Raw genomic sequence first — 20,101 nt, forward strand, 5'->3', positions numbered from 1 at the left:
CCCCAGCTTCAGGCTTTCTTAGAAACTAATCTTCTTGAGCACCCCGTACATGTCTTTCATCTGATGCTGTCTAGTGCGCTTTTCCTACCTTGGTTCATCAGTCTACGTACTCGGCAGAGGGCTGGTTCTTTCTCCAATCCCAGCAAGCAAATTGTTGTCACACCCAAGCTGTCACAACGTAACTAGTACCAAAAAGTTCTGCAAGGCAAGGGTGGGGCCCAAGAACAGTCTGTACGTCTGGCCACTGTAGTAGCCCCTCATTCTTCCAGGTTCCGCCATTACCCAAGGAAGATGCAGAGGGTGACGTCAGAGACCTATAAAGCCCCCATCCCGCTCATGAAAACCTCCAAGTTCTGTTCTCAGATCTCTTAGAAGATGTCCGTGCTGGAGTGGGATAGCCCAGACTTCCTTCTGCCTTCTGCTCTTTTTGACCACAAGAAGCCACACGGCAGGGGCTCCTGTAGGCAGAGGAACAGAAGGTGGTGGGAGGGCATCAGAGGGAGTATTTTTATCTGCACACATGGGAGGAGTACGTGTGTACACATTTAGATGCATGTGTTGGTTGGTGTGTTGTAAATTGGTACACATTCTAAGATGTATCTTTGTAAAGAGTTCACAGAGCCACCTTGGGTGTGAGCGTATATGTGAGCGTTACCTGGAGCATGGGATATTAGGAGGGAAAATGACTAGCCTAGGAAGAGGAATATGCTTGGCCAGGGCACTGATGATGACAACTAGCAAAAGAAGGAAGTGTTCCCTGACTGTCTAAATGAGCAGGCTGTCCTCCCTGTAGTTCAGTAATTCAGCTTTTCAGAAGTTACTCTCCTGTGAGGCTGGTCTACAGGAGCAAAGGCAGAGAACACTGGATAAGAATCAGAGACAAAGAACTAGCCCTGACAGCAGCTTGTCTTCTCTCTCTTTTGTCTCCTTTTCCCTGCCCCTCCCCCGCCACCTCCAGCTGAAGTGCTAGACTACAACCAAGGGTCTTAGTTTGGAACAGTTCTGGAAATGGACTTTCTGAAGTATTTTCATGGAGTTTCAAGCATGGAACAGGTGGTGTTTTAGTCAGGGTAGAGATTTGGCTCCTATAACAAAGAAGACATGAGTGAACAGTGGCTGAAACAAGCTAGAGGCTTGTTTCTCCCTCACATAAAAGGCTCAGCGGATTGGTCTGATGGTTGCACAATCACTGGGACCCACTCCTCCTTTCCCGATGGAGAAGGCAGATCCAGCTCCCTCTGCTACGTCCCCAGTCCAGCGAGCAGGAAGGAGGGAAAGGAAAGGCCACCCTGGAAGTTATATACACACTTCCAGTCACTTCTCATCAGTCAGAGTCATGGGACCCTAACTCTCAGCAAAGGAGGCTCAGAGACAGAATTTTGAGCTAGGTGGACACACGTTTAGCTGAAAATCCTATTTCTGTATGCTGGGGAGAATGAATCTAGGAGGACAGCTGGCAGTTTCTGCCATAGCTGGCATGGTCCCCCCTTAACTTCTCCCCATTTCCTGTCTTGTTTTTACTCAGGTACTAATTACTGAGTTCCTGGAAAGTGCTGGTTGTGTATTAACAACTGGGTACACAGTGATGAATGAGATAGCACCTCTGGTCTTAAACTGGGAGTCTACTCCTGAAGAATTTATTCTACCTAAAGTCAACAGATTTCCCTTCATGTGCATCCAAATTATCATTTTTATTTTAGCAACTCACATGGCTAGTTTTATAAGAATAATACATCATAAAAATATTATCCAAAAGTTTTCACCAACTTGATGTATTTGGTAGCTGATTCCCATTACATTTCTTGGAACTACTACACACATCACCCAAAATTCAAAATCTGCATTATGTATGAAACAAGACCATAGTCTTGCAATCGTATTACTAATAGCTAGAATTTACTAGAAAAAGATATATTTATTTGGGGTGGGGGGGAGTGGCACTTTAGAAGAGACCCAAGAATGGGGGAATGAGGGAGAGATTCCAAAGTTGGTCACTTTACATATACTCTGCCCAGTCCCTCCTCTGTGCCTTTGCCTGTAGTGTTTTTCTGCCTGATACGTCCTCCCTGTGTTCCTCTGCCTCTGTAAGTGTTGCCGGTTCTACAAGGCCCAGCCCAGACCCTTTCCTTTCCACAAATTCTTCCCTTACTACTCTTCTAGGCCTTTGCATTTCCCCACGTGTCTGTCCATTTGTCATAACTGGGGGGGCTTGTGTGTTGCTGTGGTGCTGGAAGCTTTGCCACTGGTATTCAAATACCAGGGTCATCCATGGCTGACAGGTTTCGGCTGAGCTTCCAGACTAAGCTGGATGAGGAAGAAGGATCTGGTAGTCTACTTCTGAAAAGAATTACCCAGTGAAAGCCTTAGGAAGAAAGAAGTCCAAGCTGCACTGAAGGCACTGGGGAAAAACGAGGCTCCAGGAATTGACGGAATACCAGTTGAGATGTTTCAACAAATGGATGCAGTGCTGGAGGTGCTCACTTATTTATGCCAAGAAATTTGGAGGACAGTTACCTGGCCAACCGACTGGAAGAGATCCATATTTATGCCTATTTCCAAGAAAGGTGATCCAACCGAATGCAGAAATTATCCAACAATATCATTAATATCACAGGCATGCAAAATTTTGCTGAAGATCATTCCAAAGTGGCTGCAGCACTGTATCAACAGGGAACTGCCAGAAATTCAGGCTGGATTCAGAAGAGGATGTGGAACCAGGGATATCATTGCTGATGTCAGATGGATCCTGGCTGAAAGCAGAGAATACCAGAAAGATGTTTACCTGTGTTTTATTGACTATGCTAGGGCATTCAACTGTGGATCATAACAAACTGTGGATAACATTGTGGAGAACGGGAATTCCAGAACACTTAATCGTGCTCATGAGGAATCTGTACATGGATCAAAAGGCATTTGTTTGAACAGAACAAAGGGGTACTTCGTGGTTTAAAGTCAGGAAAGGTGTGCGTCAGGGTTGTATCCTTTAGCCATACCTATTCAATCTGTATGCTGAGCAAATAATACGAGAAGCTGGACTATATGAAGAAGAACACAGCATCAGGATTGGAGGAAGACTCATTAACAAGCTACAGTATGCAGATGACACAGCCTTGCTTGCTGAAAGTGAAAAGGACTTGAAGCACTTACTAATGAAGATCAAAGACCACAGCCTTCAGTATGGATTACAGCTCAACATAGAGAAAACAGAAATCCTCACGACTGGGCCGCCATGTCGTGGATGCCAGGGAAGCTAGAGCATCTGTAGGAGCTGAGCTGGAAGAGAGCGAGAAGCCCGTTGGAGCGTGTGGTTTGAGGCTTCTGCATTTCTAACTCAGGATTTCAAAATGCGTCGTGACTCCTGTCCATTGGACTATAAGGTTTATGTAGGTAATCTTCGAAACAATGGCGACAAAACCGAACTGGAACGGGCTTTTGGATATTATGGCCCACTCCAAAGTGTGTGGGTTGCTAGAAACCCTCCCAGCTTTGCTTTTGTTGAATTTGAAGCTCCTTGGGTTGCAGCTGAGGCTGTTTGAGAGCTAGATGGAAGAACACGGTGTGGCTGCTGTGTAAGAGTGGAACTGTCAAGTGGGAATCCTGGGCCATGTGCCTCTTGGGGTTGTCGCCCTCGGGATGAATATCATAGAAGTCTTCCACCTCATCGCAGATCTCCAAGAAGGAGACGCTTCTCTCGCAGCTGGAGTAGGTCCCCTTTTAGAGACAGGAGAAGAAAGAGATCTCTGTCTCAGGAGAGAAATCACCAGTCATCCAGATCTTTCTCTCAGTCTCATAGCCGACCCAGGTCAAATGAAAGGAAATAGAAGACCAGTTTTTAAGAGTAGTGGCGTACGGGAAATAACTTCATTTGACAGGAGTGTGTACAGAAAATTCAAGTTTTGTTTGAGACCTCATAAGCCTGGTGCATTTTTAAGATGTTAGCTCTTCGAGTTTGTTTATTGTCTCTTGTAACAGTGACACATGCGCAGATGTAATTCTCTATGGTTTGAAATGGATCATATGAGACATGTAATACCAAGAATTTATTACTTTACATTGGCCCCTTAAGCAAAATTGGATTCGTTTTGAACTTTAGTCTTGCATAGACTGATAATAAACCTCTAAATCTTGCCTAGGTAAAGTGTGATGTTTTGAGGTTATAGAAACAAAACTGGCAAAAATTGAACTAAGAACTTTAGTTTTGTCTATAGCTGGGATATAGGATGCAGCTGTAGTTGAATAAAGAGTCTTTAAAAGCTGCACCATTTAACTAGATTTAGAGGTTTTAAAAAAAAAAAATCCACTGAGTCTTCACAGTGTAGAGGTTGCCCAGTTGATGTAGAATCGGATAGGTTTCAAGAGTTCGTTTTTTACCTTCATTTTAGGTCATCAATTCCTTATGTGATTGCTGTATATGAGTAGATAACTATTTGTAACATCATTAATTTGGAAATTTGAGACAATTCAAAATACCAGTGTCCTGCCAGTTTAAGGGCGTATTGTAGAGATGAACTTTGAGTCACTGTGCAAGATTTTTTTTCATGCTGTCATTTGTAATGTGTTTTGTAAGAATCCTTGGGATTAAAGTTTTGGTTATTAAGAAAAAAAAAAATCCTCACAACTGGACCAATAAGCAACATCATGATAAACGGAGAGAAGATTCAGGTTGTCGAGGATTTTATTTTACTTGGATCCCCAATCAACATCCATAAAAGCAGCAGTCAAGAAATCAAAAGATGCATTGCATTGGGCAAATCTGCTGCAAAAGACCCCTTTAAAGTGATGAAAAACAAAGATGTCACCTTGAGGACTGTGGTGCGCCTGACCCAAGCCATAGTGTTTTCATTCACCTCATATGCATGCGAAAGCTGGATAATGAATAAGGAAGACCAAAGAATTGATGCCTTTGAATTATGGTGTTGAAGAAGAATATTGAATATACCATGCACTGCCAAAAGAACAAAGAAATCTGTCTTGGAAGAAGTACAGCCAGAATGCTCATTAGAAGCGAGGAGAGCAAGACTTTGTCTCATATACTTTGGACATGTTATGAGGAGGGGACCGGTCCCCGGAGAAGGACATCATGTTTGTTAAAAGTAGAGGGTCAGTGAAAAAGAGGAAGACCCTCAACGAGATGGATTGACACAGTGCCTGCAACAGTGGGCTCAAGCATAGCAACAATTGTGAGGATGGCGCAGGACCTGGTAGGATTTCGTTCTGTTGTGCATAGGGTCACTATGAGTCAGAACATAGTACCTAACAACAACAACAACCAGACCTTTGCATTATCTTCCCTTTCATCAGACCCACACTGTTTAGGTTGTATATTTTTTTCTTGGGTTTGACTTGCATCCTCTCACCAAGACTGTGAGCTCTTTAAGGGCAGGGGAGCTCAAGAGCACTAAACCTTTAGGGTCTGGTTAGATTGGGTGGAGTTAGGTTGGGATGAGTTGACAGGGGCCTCTCCAAGCAATCCAGTTCTATCATACCAGAAAATTAAGTTTTCCTCTTCTTTTAAAATCCAGTCATAATGGTTCTGCTTCAAAGCCTCAAGTGTGCTAATTTTTTTTTTTTTATGAAAAAAAAAAAAAAAAAATCAGACCACCCTCCCCTGCCCCCCACCACCCCTTAATCTGTTCCAAATGAGAGCTTTCAGGAAGAAAACTCCCAACAACCTACTCTGTTAAGCAAATTGGTTTCTGCTGTGGAGTGGGTTGGGGTGGGGAATTGAGTTAGGAAAATATATGGAACCTGACATAAAAGATTTGGTTTGTGTTTGGAAAAGGATTTGGGTTGTTTTCAGGTTTTGAGTTACAGCTTGGGTGTGTTTGGAGAAGCCGACTTGAGCACTTGAGTGGCACTTCGACCCATAGTCCTTGTGGGCTTTTCATTCAGCTCCTCCTACCAGGCTGAGCCTTGTTAGAGACGCCTTGCTTGCCAGGCTGGCTGAGGAAACCTTTCTTCATAAATAACTCCCAGGGGAGACAGGAGTGATAACAGCACTTCTTAAGTGGGGCCAAGCTGCCCCAAGCACTTAGGAAAGGCCGGGGGGTTCTCCTTGCCAAGGCATGTGAACGCTCTTAAAAGCTTTCAATTTCGTTACTCTTCATTTTATTATTTCTCTAACCTCTCTACCAGCAGGGTGATGGAGGCTCTGATTGTGAGACCTGTTTTTATTTTTCACACTCTATTTTTATACTTTGAAGCTGTGGTTATAAAACGCACGCTCAGAAATGTTGGCTCTGCACCCACGAGTCCCAGGAGGTTGTCCAGATGCACTGTGTCAGAGCTGCTCCCAGCAGCCTCTTTCAAGGCCCCTGCCCCACCCCTGGCTTTCGGGGGAGGGACAGGCAGGACAGCAGTTGCTGTAAGGAAGAGGCTAATCCTACCATGAGCACGATCCTGGCCAAGCATTTTAGATTTGACTCTGAGAAATTGGCAGAGATATTTTTCTGGTGGCTTCCCAAGCACACAGTGAGGGGTCAGAACCCTTAGGAGCAACATTCCCAGGTTCAGATAAAAGGGTCGTCGTCTCCATGTGCACAGCTGCCCTGGCCCTCATCTTCTTTCACCAGCCATGAGGAAGGTGTGTGAGCAGCATGGCACTTGGGTGTGAACAGCCAGCAAGACAGACTTCTTTGTTTCATTCACCACCGTTTGCTCGTAGTGGATGTCATGTTCATGGCACTGTCAAACTCAGAGAAGAGGCTTAAGAAATCTTCCAGCATGCTGACCTTTCTGTGTTCTCCAGCCAATTCTAATCCCTCCCTCTACCCTCTTGCCTTCTCTTTTCCCCAGGCTCCTCCCTTCCCTTCCCCCAGCCCAGGACAGATCTAGGAATTGCCTGAAGTTGTTTACACCTTGGCTGCAAGCAGCACCGGGTCTTTTTGAGCGCAGTTGTCCATAAATCTTAGATTGTTTTTCGTGTTTGAAAAAGCTGCTCCCATCAGCAAGTCATTTTTCACATGTAAGGGGCAAGGAAAAGTTCACCAAATTTCATACTTCAATTTCTTTTCACTCCATTTCACAACATCCACTCCCTAGAAACCACAGAAATTAAAAAAACAGTTCTCAATAGAGGTGGCCCATGACATAGCCTACTGGAACCAGAGCCAGCCTCCTGGTGGAGAGGGGGGAAGCAGGGACGGATTACCCAGTAAGCAAGAAACGCACGGGCCTAATTGTGTTTACTTATTAATCGGGAGTGTACAGTTTCACCTGAGCTTCACCGCGTTCTGGGTTTCACCACATCCTTGAAATTGTACGCTTCAGATTAGTACATAAACACAATTAAGCCCATGCGTACCTTGCTTACTATAAGCCAGTGCGTACCCTCAGGGACAGATTATCCAATAAGCAAGGTACACACAGGCCTACGTTGTGCTTACTTACTAATCTGTAGTAAACAATTTCATGTTTTTTCACTACATCAAAGATTCTGCTTCTAGGTATGGCTGGCATCTGTCCCTCTCCCAAGCCCACAGCACCTTCCTACAGAATCAAATTTATAATCACTGACAGGGGCGGATGATTCAGTAAGTAAGGTAAGCATGCCCTCACTTGTGCTTACTTACAAATCTGTAGTGAACAGTTTCATATGGGTTTCATTTTGATGTGGTGTGGTAAAACCTATGTGAAATTGTTCACTGCAAAATAGTAAGCACAAGAAAATCCATGCTTACCTTGCTTGTGGGATAATCCACTCCTGCATACCATGTTTACTGGTTAATCTGCCCCTGGGGGAGGTGAGAGTAAGGGTCTGTGAGCGTCCATCTCCTCTGTATGTGAGGTTTGCCTAGATAGGGGCTGGCTGGCTCTGACCAACCCACGGGGGAATATAATTTCAGAGTCCCACTGTTTTTATTTTAGAGTGGTAGATCTGGTGGGTGGGGAGATTTGGGGAGGCAAGGAGTGATATTTATAAGAAAAGGCTTAACTCAGCTGTTACTGTGAATTAAAAACAAGGAATATGGCATAATACAGCTAAAATATACTTCAGTTCTGTGTTAAAGGAGAGGCAAAGGAGGGAGGGAATTTGCAGTAGATGCGAAGAGAAAGGAGAAATGGAGGAGAGGGGACATACTGTCCGAGTCAGAAGGAAGAGGACCACTCCCCACCAGGCTCTGCTGTAAGTGTTGGGGACACAGCAGTGAACACAGCAGCCAAGCCACTGCCCTCATGGAGCTTATGTTCTAGCATCCCCCAGGAGAACAGATATTTGAGCCAAGGGATAGTCGGCTTGGAGCAGAATTAAATCCCTGGGCCCTGCAGGGGTGTTCATTTACCCATCAGTCCTTCAGCAAATCTTGATTCACACCTGCTCTGCCTCCCAGGGTCTATGGAGTGGTAGAGGCCACAGTTAAACGAGCTACAAACACACAGTGCAGCACGAGGTATGAGGAAGGCATCCAGGATGCTGTGAAGGCATATGACGGGGCACCTGATTGAGTCTGAGGGGTCAGGAGGGCATCCTGGAGGGAGGGTGGTCTGAGGTGGAGATCTGAAGGAGGAGTAGGAGTTGAGCAAACATGATGGGAAGGGAAGGCAGAGGGAAGAGTCTACCAGGAAGAAGGAACAGCTTTGCAACACCTGTTTAGCATGGCTGTGTTAAGATGCACTACATAATACTCCATAACGATTTTTTTTAATGAACGAGTGGATGAAATTATGAACCAACCCCCCTACTTCTAAACTAGTCCTGGGGCTGAGAGATCTGGGAAGCTGGGTCGTTTGGTCACCTCCTTTGGAATTCTCAACTGGAAGGTGCACACCATAGGGAAAGACAGAGCAGCTTGGCAGAGTCACCTGAGGGGCTGGAGACCATGGTAGATAGTTGAGAGACATCCTATCCTGAAGCGAGATTATGGGCTGCAAGCCTGGGCAGTCCCTTGTGTCCAAGGATTTGGTCATCATCCCTCCATCCAGTTAGCAGTAAACAATTACTGAGCATTTGGGGTCAAGCACTGAGAGCCAAGCTCCCTCTCCTTATCACCTAGTAGAGGATGACAGACTGAAAGCAATTAGGGTAGTAACAATAGGAAGGTTTGTGACTGAAGTCAGTACAGAATACAATGGAGAAGGTGGTCAGTGTTGCGTGGGTTTGGTGGGGAATTAGGAGCAATGGTAGGTCAGTGGTAGAGTTCTCACTTTCAGTGCGGAAGGCCCAGGTTCGATTTACAGCCAGCGCACCTCATGTGTGGCTACCACCTTTCTGTCAGTGGAGGCTTCCGTGTTGCTGTGATACTAAGCAGGTTTCCGCGGAGCTGCCAGACTAAGATGGACTAGGAAAAAAGGCCTGGTGATCTACTTTTGAATATCAGCCAGTGAAAATTCTGTGGATAATAGTGGTCCAATTTGCAGCCAATCATGGGGTGGCACAGGACCGGTCAGTGTTTCATTCCGTTGTGCGTAGGGTCGCTGTGAGTCAGGGGCCAACTTGGTGTCAGCTCACAACAAGCTCCTACATGACCAGCACTTTTCTAGGGTCTGGAGATACAGTCACATTCAAAGCAAAACCCCTGCCCTTGTAACCCATCTCAAATAAAAAGACAGTATTCACTAGATTAGGAGCCCCGGTGGTGCAGTGGTTAAGCACTCAGCTGCTAACCGAGAGGTCAGCAGTTGGAACCCACCAGCCACTCCATGGGAGAAAGATGTGACAGTCTGCTTTCATAAAGATTTACAGCCTTGGAAACCCTCTGGGGCAGTTCTACCCCATCCTATAGGGTCGTTGAGTCGGAATCGACTCAGTGACAGTGGGTTTTATTCACTAGATTGACCCTGGAAGAGAGTATCAGTTAAGGAATACGTTTAGCTAAAAAAATAAAACACAGGAGCTTAACTACCATGGCCTTTATTGTTTCCTTAACAGTATGTCTGGTGGAAGTAGGTGCTCCCAGAGTGGTTCATCACAACTGTGTCATCAGGGGCCTGGCGCTTTCTGTATCTCTGCTTTGTCATCCTCAGCTGTTGGGTCTCTGACCTCATGCTTGTTCTCATGGTTCAAGTATGGCTGTTGCACCTTCAGATATTACCCCAACATTCTACATAGAAAGGAACAAGCAAGATCATATAGTCTTCTTCTCAGAAAGGTTCTTTATATCTAGGAAGGAATAACACATCCCAGCAGGTATCTCCTTCAGTCTCCTGGGCCAGATCTGGGTGCATGGTAGGCTACAAAGGCTGAGAGAGGAAGTATGATGCAAATGAGACAGGGCTAGACACACCTCCTGGATCTGGATGCATCACCTCCCAGAACAGAACTGGACTTCTCTTAGCAGGGAAAGGGGATGACTGCTGGGTAGGCTACTCAGGTAGGGCTACCTATATACCCATGTGGAGAGGGAGTCCTGGGACACATTCAGGGAACTGTAAGTAGTCCCACATGAGCAGCAGGGGGTGTGTGGGAGTGGGCATGGGGGAGAACAAGTGCTAAGGTTCATCTGGCCACATCTGCAAAGGCCAAGGATGCCCTATTGATGACTTGGCCCTCTCGGGGGGGCATCACAGGTTTAAGTCGGGAAGCGAGGAGATCACTAGACAGTACACAGAAGGGGGTTGGGCACCAGTGCCCTCTAAAGCAGTGGTTTCCAAATTTCAAAGTGTCCTCCGATCACTTGAGGAGCCTGTGAACTTGAAATTCTGATTCAGTAGATCTGGGTGGGGCCTGAGATTCTGCGTGTCTGACAGACGCCCAGGTCCAGCTACCATACTCGGAGCAGCGAGACCCGAAACAGTGCTCTTGAGAGAGAAATGTTCAAACGTGTTTGCTAAGTATTTTAAAGTAACTCCCAATATAGCTGAAATAGGAATTAAGAGTTTCAGATCATTAAAGGAAAAAGGATAATAACTCTTAATTTAAAAAAAAAAAAAAAAAACAGGCAAAATCTGATGTACCTTTGGGGAACCCTGGTGTCTGCATGTAACTGAAAACCCAGCCAACAGTGGTTTAAACACGATGATAGTTTATTTCTCTCTCAAGTAAAAAAATGTCCATATGGAGGAGTCCAGACTAATTGGCCGCTCCCAGCCACAAGGGACCCAGGCGGCTTCTGTCATCCTGGCGTGTGACTTCCATCCTCAGGGTCGCTTCTTGGTTCAAGATGGCTGCTAGAAACGTTAGCCATAATGTCGTCCTAACAGATCAGAAGAAAGGGAAGAAGGAACAATAAAGAGCTTAAGCCCTCTCCTTTCTATGGACCCCTCCCAAAGTCCCATAAAACGCATCTCCTTACCTCTCGTTGGCTAAAACTTAGTCACATGGCCATAGCTAGCTGCAAAATAAGCTGAGAAGTGTTTGTAAAGTTACCTAGGTTTTTCTTGGTAAGTGTTAAGGAGTTGATTCAGACTCATAGCGACCCCATGTGACAGAGTAGAACTGCCCCATAGCCATAAGGTTTATGGGAGCAGATCACCAGGTCTTTCTGTCACAGAGCCTCAGGGTGGCTTCGAACCATTGACCTTTCAGTTAGCAGCCGAGCACTTAACCTTTGCACCACCAGGGCTCGTTAGGGTTCTTTTACTAAGGAAGAAGGGAAGAAGTGGTGTGGAGTGGCAGTTAGCACATCTAGCTACATGTTGCTTTAATACAAATTTGTTGTTCGCTGCTGTGGGTCAGCCTCTGACTCACGGCCACGCTAAAAAAAAAAATGCTAGATACACCTAAATGACATGGAATGGTTGAACACGAAGGGATGAACAAAACTATCCCAGGCAGATAGCAACAGAAAAGAAGGCAGGGGTGGCAATCGTAATATCAGGCAAACTAAAAATTTTTGAAACAAAAAGCACAAGATGGCAGGTAAAGGTATGATCCATCAAGAAAACGCAACAGGCTTAAACCTTTATGTGTCAAACAAAGTAGCATCTAAATACAAAAAGAGAAAAATAATAAATACTAGAAAAAAATGTTAAGATTATCATAATAGTAGCATGCTGTAACCTACCTTTCTCAGAATTTAACAGGTCAAGTGACCAGATATAAATAAGATTATAAAGGATTTGAATACGATATTTAAAAGCTGAGATATGTACAAACTTTGTACCCTACACACAGAAAATCAACCTTGCTTTGGGTCACCAAGAAAATTTCAATTCCATAATGTAGGAGTCTTTTTAGGCCACATTCTCACCAAATTGCAAGAAAACTAGAAATACGTAATAAAAAGACAACAGCAGAATACCACTTGGATATTTAAATACAGTCTGCTAAGTAAGGCACATCAATGACAAAACACAGACTCCTTCGAGGCCCAAACAGATAAAAGCACTAGGAAGATTTATGAGAAGTAGGTGAAATTCTCCTCAGAGGAAATAGTTGCAATATATTTGACAATTAATAAAATTGCTATTATCCATAACATACAAAAGAATTCTTTTAAGATCAATAGCTGAAGGTAATAAAAATATTAGGCAAAAGGTAAAATCCAAGCACTTTGTAGGAGAAAAAATAGACGTGAACAGTACACCTAGGAAAGACAATGCTTATCCTCCCTAACAAAAAGAACTGCAAACTAGAACAACAGTCCTGTGTTGTTTCCTGCACATCTTGCTGGCAAAGAATAAAATGATTGTGCTCACCCCGGATTGCTACAGCTGTGAAGGAACGGCCACAATCACACCTGGTGGAGCTATAAATGGATAAATTTTTAGAGGGAGTTTGATAGTATCTATTAAAATTTAAATGTATATACCAGTTGGTCCAGTGATCCCACTTAGAGGAATTTTCCCTATAGAAATATTTGCGCAAATATGCAAAGATACATATACAAGGTTGTTCATTTCAACATTGAAATAGGAAAAGAAGGAGCAAACTAAATGACCATCAAAAATTTCATTAAGTAAATATTGACACATCTGCATACCATGAAGCAGTTAAAACCAGAGAAATAAATCTATATAAACTGACATGCGAAGGTATCCATGATAGCTTGCTACCTGCGAAAAGCAAGTAGCAGGACAGAGGATCCAGAATGACCCCATTTTATGGTATAATAATAATTATTATTATATATAAAGATACATGTTTTTTAAGTCTAGAAGGCTATATGTTATGGACTGCAAACTCTGATGCCTACAAGGGCCTGGCCAGGGACATAAATGTGCAGACTTGCTGGGTGTCCACTCAGAGGAAGTAGTAGGAAGTTGTGGGGACTCTGCTAAACGGAAGAGCACATGCTGTCTCAATTGTAGCTCATTGTTGCCATTTGTAATGTTGCCAGGCTTCCCCAGTCAGAGTCCATGGATCAGGACTCATGTGCTACAACTTTCCGCTTCAGCCCTAATCTTGGCAAGGGCAGTAGCGGTGACCCCTGTCAACATTACTTTGAATCCTCTTCAACAGGCGCTGGATGAACCTGGAGATTTTAGTTGTGGGCAGCTTCACTGCCCCTCTCCTAAAGTGGACTCAGTCATGTCACTCCAAAAGTCATGGTAATTGAAGACCCTAGAACTGGGTGGTATAGGAGGTTTCTGAGCCTCCTTTTCCCCTGAATGGGTTGACTGAATGGGTACTCTTCCCCACTACCTCCCCTAGGACTTAATCTTGTTTTGGCTTTGCTGGTTCCTTAGTGCTCCTGCATGCTCAGTCTCCACCACAGAACCTCCCTCCCTTCCCTGCAGGCCCCAGAATCTTCAAGAGGCCCTGCACGGGCCAGGTTATCCCCAGTCCCCAACTTGAGCCCTCTGTAGGGTTTTAGTCTCTATGGTCCTTGGCAAGGAAACGGGCCACGACAGTCTCAGCCGTACTGGAGAAGAACAAGAAATAAACAGCTAACGGAGGAGGAAACTTGAGGATTACTATCCTTACTTGCAGATTTCTGTCCTACTCAGTCTGTGCAGCCTCACCCCTCATCTTCTAAAAATGCCCTTCGACTTGATTTTTTTCACAGACCCTCATTGTAAACACTAGCAGGCCATTGAGGCTGCAGTCTGAAGAATGAGGTGGCCTCCAGGGCAAGGTTGCCAGATTTAGAAAAGAAAAATACAAGGACACCCAGTTTAGTTTGAACTTCAGGTCAACAGTGAATAATTTTTGAATATAAGTGTGCCCCCATCCAATATTTGGAACATACTTAAACTTACAATAAGTATTCATTGTGTATGTAATGAGTCGGAATCAACTCGGCAGCACTGGGTTTGGTTTTTGGTTTTATAGAAAATTCACATTGAATTGGGAGCCCTGTATTTTATCCCACAACCCTTCTACAGTGTGCTGTTGTGGCTGTCCCATTCCCAGTGGGGCTTCTGAACACTCAGGCCTCTTTGTGCCTCCTACCTAGCCCTCCTCGCTCTCCCCGCTCTGTGTGCTCGCTCGCTTCCTGCCTCTGAGCTGCCTCTCTTCGAGTCTGTGGCTTTCCCCCACCCTCACCTCTCCTCCTTCTTTTTCCTCATTTTGCTCTCACTGGGCATAACATATAATTAGTTTACATATTTGAGCATTGTAAATAAAGTTTTGTGTTCCTTGCTGTAATTTAAATAGCAGGGGAATGTAACTTGCTGAGTATGTTTCATTTTCTTTTTATTGATAGGTGGCCTTAAGTTCATTTTTAGCCATGTGAATCATTCACCTTCACCTTGCGTGAAGAGAAAGGTCTCCCATTTCTGGAATGAACTCATGTGCATCTTCCCAAGACAGATGCCAAGGAGGGAGGTGGGGAGTGGAATAGATAGAGGTACAGGGGAAAAGGGGTACCCATTCAGCCAACCCACTCAGGGGAAAAAGGCTCCAAAACCTTCTGTACTGCCCCAAAACCTAGTCTTTTAGAATTAGGCCTGCTAACCAGGGATACGGAGCCCTGGTGGTGCAGCGGTTTAAGCGTTTGGCTGCTAACCAAAAGGTCAGCAGTTCAAATCCACCAGCTGCTTCTTGGGAACCCTATGGAGCAGTTTTACTCTGGTCTTATAGGGTTGCTATGAGTCAGAATCGACTCAGTGGCAACAAGTTCGGTGTTTTTTGGTTTAACCAGAGATACACCTCTCTCCCCTTTAAGATCCATCACCTGCCTCTTTACTAATGAGAAGCAGCCTCTAAGAGACAGTGAGAAGCATGGTTTGGGGCTTACTCACTGGGTCCCCTATAACCTTCCACTTGCATTATCTGTTTCTTCTGATGGGGACTGGTACGAAGGAAATTCCATTCTGCCTTTCTCCTCAAGATAGGTCAATTCTCTGCCCTCCCCCTACATCAGAACCTTTTGGTTTCTAGTTAGATCCCTGGGTGACACAGACAGTTTGAGCTTGACAACCAACCTAAAAATTGACTGTTCAGCCCACCTAGCAGTACTGTGGAAGAAAGACCTGGTGATCTGCTTCCGTAAAGATTATGGCCGAGAAAACCCTCTAGGACAGCTCTACTCTGTAACCCATGGGGTCTCCATGAGTCAGATTTGACTCAGCAGCAGTGGATTTGGTTGGTTTCTAATTGCTGCCACGAGGGACTCTGATTCCTGCCTTCTCTCACATTCTCTCCCTGCCTTTGTTTCTCCATCCCAACTGTCCACTCACCAACAGAGGGACCTCTACTTATAACCAGGCAGGAGTTTTCCCAACTGAAGAGCATTGCCATCTGGGTGAGAGAATAGTGATCTGGAAATCACAGAGCCACCTCTACTTTGAACTAGTTGATTCTACTCTCTTGACCTCAGTTTCATCATCTATAAAATGGGGGTGGTCATATATCTCACAGAATATCTGTGTTAAAATATGAACACCAACAAGTGTCAGAAAGTAAACAACATTCCATCCCCAGTCCAAATGCTAAAAGGCATTTTTTAATGTTGGTAAGCCAGAAAAGTGCTCTTTGTTGTGGAATCCTTTTCATTGACCAGATTAGAGAACTCTACCACTTGGTTTTGGAGGGGTCTTTCTATTCTTTCTATCATGGATTCATGAGCACTGGGTGTTCTTTCCTGACCTTTCAGGCAGGAGATAATTTAGAAGAGGCTGAAAGAATAGGTATGTCCCCTTGATATTTCATCAGTGTCGCAGTAGAGAGGAGTTGGCTGTTTCAGAAGCTGAGCCTAATGGTCTGTGACAGAGTTGAGAGAACTTCACCATGAAGAAGAGGCTCCTACATGAGTTTGAGGGCAGCGCCTGCCAAATGGCTGTAGTTGCCCAAAGAATTTTGGACCAGATCTCTCACCTTTGATGGGAATGAACTAACAAAGCCTCACCCAACCTGAGTCTGTTGCCTTTTGCTGAGCAAAGTCACGTCAGCTGTTCAGTACAGAAGCTTTACCCCAACTGGAAACTTGATCATGAGTGAGGTCTGAGAAATCTGGGCCCCCGGAGTGTGTGGAAAGCGGAGTATTAGAGGCTGTAGCATTCCGACTTTGATACTTGGACGTGGCTCCCAGATTCCCCTGGTTACAGCCATTTGGAGCTCCGAAGGACACAGGGATTTAGCCAGAGCCTCCTCTCAGCAGTTGCTGAGGGGCCCAAGCCCCTTGTCAACTTGAAGTTCTGTTCAATCCCACACCTCAGCAGCACCACAGCAGTGAGAAACAATGAAAATCAGCCACACCCATGGAAACTCATGTCAGGGAAAGAAGGCGTTTACAGGATCAAAGCCTCTTGTAACCCAAGAATTCCTCAGCAGCTCTAGTCCCTTAATAATTATGGTTTGGAGATTTGCCAGAAAGCAAAACCACTTAGCATGGCATATTTAACAATGAACAGTTTTCTGTGTTCATAATAGCCACAGTGCCGAGCAAATAGGCACCTTGAACAACAACAAAAAAAAGCCAAACCCACTGCCGGCAAGTCAGTTCCGACTCAGCGGCTCTATAGGACAGAGTAGAACTGCCGCATAGAGTTTCCAAGGCTGCAAATCTTTCGGAAAGTTGACTGCCACATCTTTCTCCCTACGAGCGGCTGATGGGTTCAAACTGCTGACCTTTCGGTTAGCAGCCGAGAGCTTTAACCACCTGGGCTCCATCTTGAGCAAAGGATGGGATATTTATGTGTGTATATGAAATAACCCACACCTCCCTTAAACCTAAACATACTTATGAGGTAAAAATGTGGCACTTCCCTCTGTCCTGGTACCTGCTTTATGAGTAAGTTGGAGAAAGCTACATACTCTGCCTCCTACCCCCACCTCCTCTGAGTTAAAAAAAAATAATCTTTAACCCAGAATTTTCCAAACTTATTTAATTGCCAAATGCCCTCCCCCCCTGCCCGCCCCCCGCCACCTTTGGTAGGTTTTGAATTTAGAGTTGTTTTAAGTATTTGCTAATATTCTAAAAAGTCAGTGTTCCAAGGAAAACTCTTCAGGAAGTGATGGCCATTGGGGGCAGGAAGGAGGGATTTAGAACAGTGGGAGAATGGAGGAAACAAGCCTCAAACCTGAGTGGTGATCCCTCCCCCACCTTGGGCCCTGATTCTGTGTGTCAGCATTTGTTTGGTGAACATTTCTCATTAGGGGAAATTGGAGAAGAATGGCTGCTTGGAAGAAAGTTCACTAAAGCTGAACCCTAAAGGGTGGGTATAGTTTCGATGGGCAAAGGTAGGAAGGTTGGGAAGCATTCCAGAAAGACAGGAACAGGACATATAGGGTGGGAAAGTGTGGGGCCTGTTCAGGAAAGAAAGAAACAAGTGTATGAGTGGGAGGGGGGTGAGTTGAAACCAGGATGAAGTGGACTTTTGTCTCAAGCAGGATTCTTTCAGACCCAAATGACAGAACATCCAGCCCAGCCGGCTTCAGCACACTGGAAGCATGTTGGGCCAGGTAACTGAGAATTCCAGGGCTCAGGTTGGCTTCAGAGGTGGTATGATTTAAGCTCAGTGTCCCAAGGACCCGGTTTCTTGCCATTTGTCCCCTCTGCTTCTGGGTTGGTTCTTCTTCAGCTAAGATCTCCCTTCCCTGCAGCTGTAGCCTTTATATCATCTTTGTTCAAGTCCTGTGTCAGTAAAGCCCCATGGCATCTTACTGGCTCTAGTTGAGGTCCAGGCCTATCCCTGAACTAATCTTGGGAGGCAGGGAACATGATGGCCTGACTGGCTTAGAACTGGGGCAGGTGCCTATGCCTGAAGTAGGGGGTGGAGTTAGCCGCACCCAAGCCACATGGACTAAAAGGTGGGAAAGAGCTGGTTCTCCAGGGGTAAATCAAAATACATTTATTCAAAGGAGGGGTATGGAAGCTGGGCAGCAAAAACAATAGATGTCCATTAAAACTGGAATGCCAGACCAAGGAATCTGGACACCATTTGCACTGAAGGACCAGTAAAGATTTTTGAACAAATGAGTAACATGATCAGAGCTATGTATGTATTAAGATTAATTTATACACAAGTGTTCGTTGCAGTACTATTCACAATAGCCAAAAGGTGAAAACAACCTAAATGCCCATCAGCAGATGAATGGATAAACAAAATGTGGTACATACATACAGTGGAATACTACTCAGCCAGTATAAGAAATGAAGTCTTGATACATGCCATGGTATGGATAGAACTTCAAGACATTATGCTGAGTGAAATAATCAGAAAATGACAAATTCTGTATGACTTCACTTATATAAAACGGCAAGAAAAGGCAAATATATGGAGACCATAGTTTATCAGTGGTTGCCAGAGGTAGCAGGGAGGAGGAAAGGGAGGGGGTTATTGCTTATGGAATATTGAGTTTCAGTTTACCGTGATGGAAAAATCACATTGATCTAAGGGTAGGGTTGCACAGCTGGTTATTTTAAGTGCTGTCAATAGGTTGTACACCTATAAAAAGTTGAATTGGCAAAAGTTGTGTGACTGATATATTTACAACAATAACTAAATGAACGAGCAGCTGCTGAGGCTACTCCTGGGATTTGGCTCCTCGGTTCAGAGGTTTAGGGTTATGGTTTCATGGGCCATGCCAGTTAATTGGCCTTAGTAACATGTTTAATGCTTCTGTTCTACCTCCTAGTTCATTGCATAGTGTCTGGGGTCTTAAAAGCTTACAAGTAGCCATCCAAGGCACAACAATTGGTCCGTATTCACCTGGAGCAACAGAGGAAGAAGGAGAGTCAGGAATAGGAGGAAGATATGGAATGTGTGGCGAATTGCCTCCATGAACAACTGCCTCCTTTGCCATAAGACCAGAACTGGATGGTGCCCAGCTACCATTATTGAACATTTTGATCAAAAATTCCATCGAAAGGGGGCAGAATGTAGAACAGAATTTCAAATTTTTGTGGACTCCAGACTTTCGGAGCCATGGAAGCTGGATGAACCCCTGAAACTATTGCCCTGAGATAATAGTTAAACCTTAAACCAAAAATATCCCCTGAAGCGTTTTTAAAACCAAACAACAGTTTAGCTTAATTAGTAAAAAATGTCTGCATTGAGCATTTTGCTCTTTTAAGTACTATCTGTATGGAATCAAACTGACAACAGCAACTCGAAAGATTAGATAGGAATCTTAAGGGGCAGTAAGTTTATGTTAATGGGGGAGGAACAACTCAGAAGGAGGGTGAGAATGGCTGCACAACTTAAAGAATGTAATCAATGTCACTCAACTGTACATGTAGAAACTGTTGAATTGGCATATTTTTTGCTGAGTATATTTTTAACAACAAAAAGTAATTTTTTAAAAGATTAATTCAGTTATAGTTTAATAGCTACCGTGTTTTTGGCACATAGTAGGGGCTCATTAAGTATATATTGAATGAATGAATGACAAAGAGAGATAAAAGTTGGATTGGTGGGGGTAGAAATTAAAAGTGGGGAGCATTTTTAGAAGGCCATTGTAATAGTTTGGAGGGAGAATTATTGGGTAATTTGTCCCTGCGTTTCTTCCATGTGCCCTCAGGCTCTCCTTCTCCCTCTCTACTGGCTCTCTCTCATACAAATATTTACATTACTTCCCTGCCGTGGAAACACATTTCCTAGACCCTGTTCTGCCTTCAAGGAAACAATTTAAAAGAATCATTTCTTGGAGAAATTTTGAAGCTGGGGAGGACAGAACTTTGATCTTGCATTAGGTGTCCTTGTAGAAGATAAGATTATCTGTACTCATTAGTGGTTAGCTTCACACTCCCTGATCTCAGAATCTACTCTGCAGTCATGGTAGTCGAAACAGCCTAGTACTGGTACAACAATAGATGCACAAACCAATGGAACGGAA

At 44.5% G+C, this 20,101-nt stretch overlaps 1 protein-coding gene and 1 pseudogene across 5 annotated transcripts in view; both read left to right on the forward strand.

Moving 5' to 3' along the window:
• The window catches only part of THADA (THADA armadillo repeat containing), a 360,989-nt gene that overhangs the window by 314,880 nt on the left and 26,008 nt on the right, over positions 1-20,101 (forward strand). The gene's annotated exons all lie outside the window — the stretch shown is intronic.
• Positions 1,943-10,402, forward strand: LOC126068071 (serine/arginine-rich splicing factor 3-like; annotated as a pseudogene).

The sequence above is a fragment of the Elephas maximus genome, chromosome 26, assembly GCF_024166365.1.
Source record: "Elephas maximus indicus isolate mEleMax1 chromosome 26, mEleMax1 primary haplotype, whole genome shotgun sequence".
Lineage (NCBI taxonomy): Eukaryota > Metazoa > Chordata > Mammalia > Proboscidea > Elephantidae > Elephas > Elephas maximus.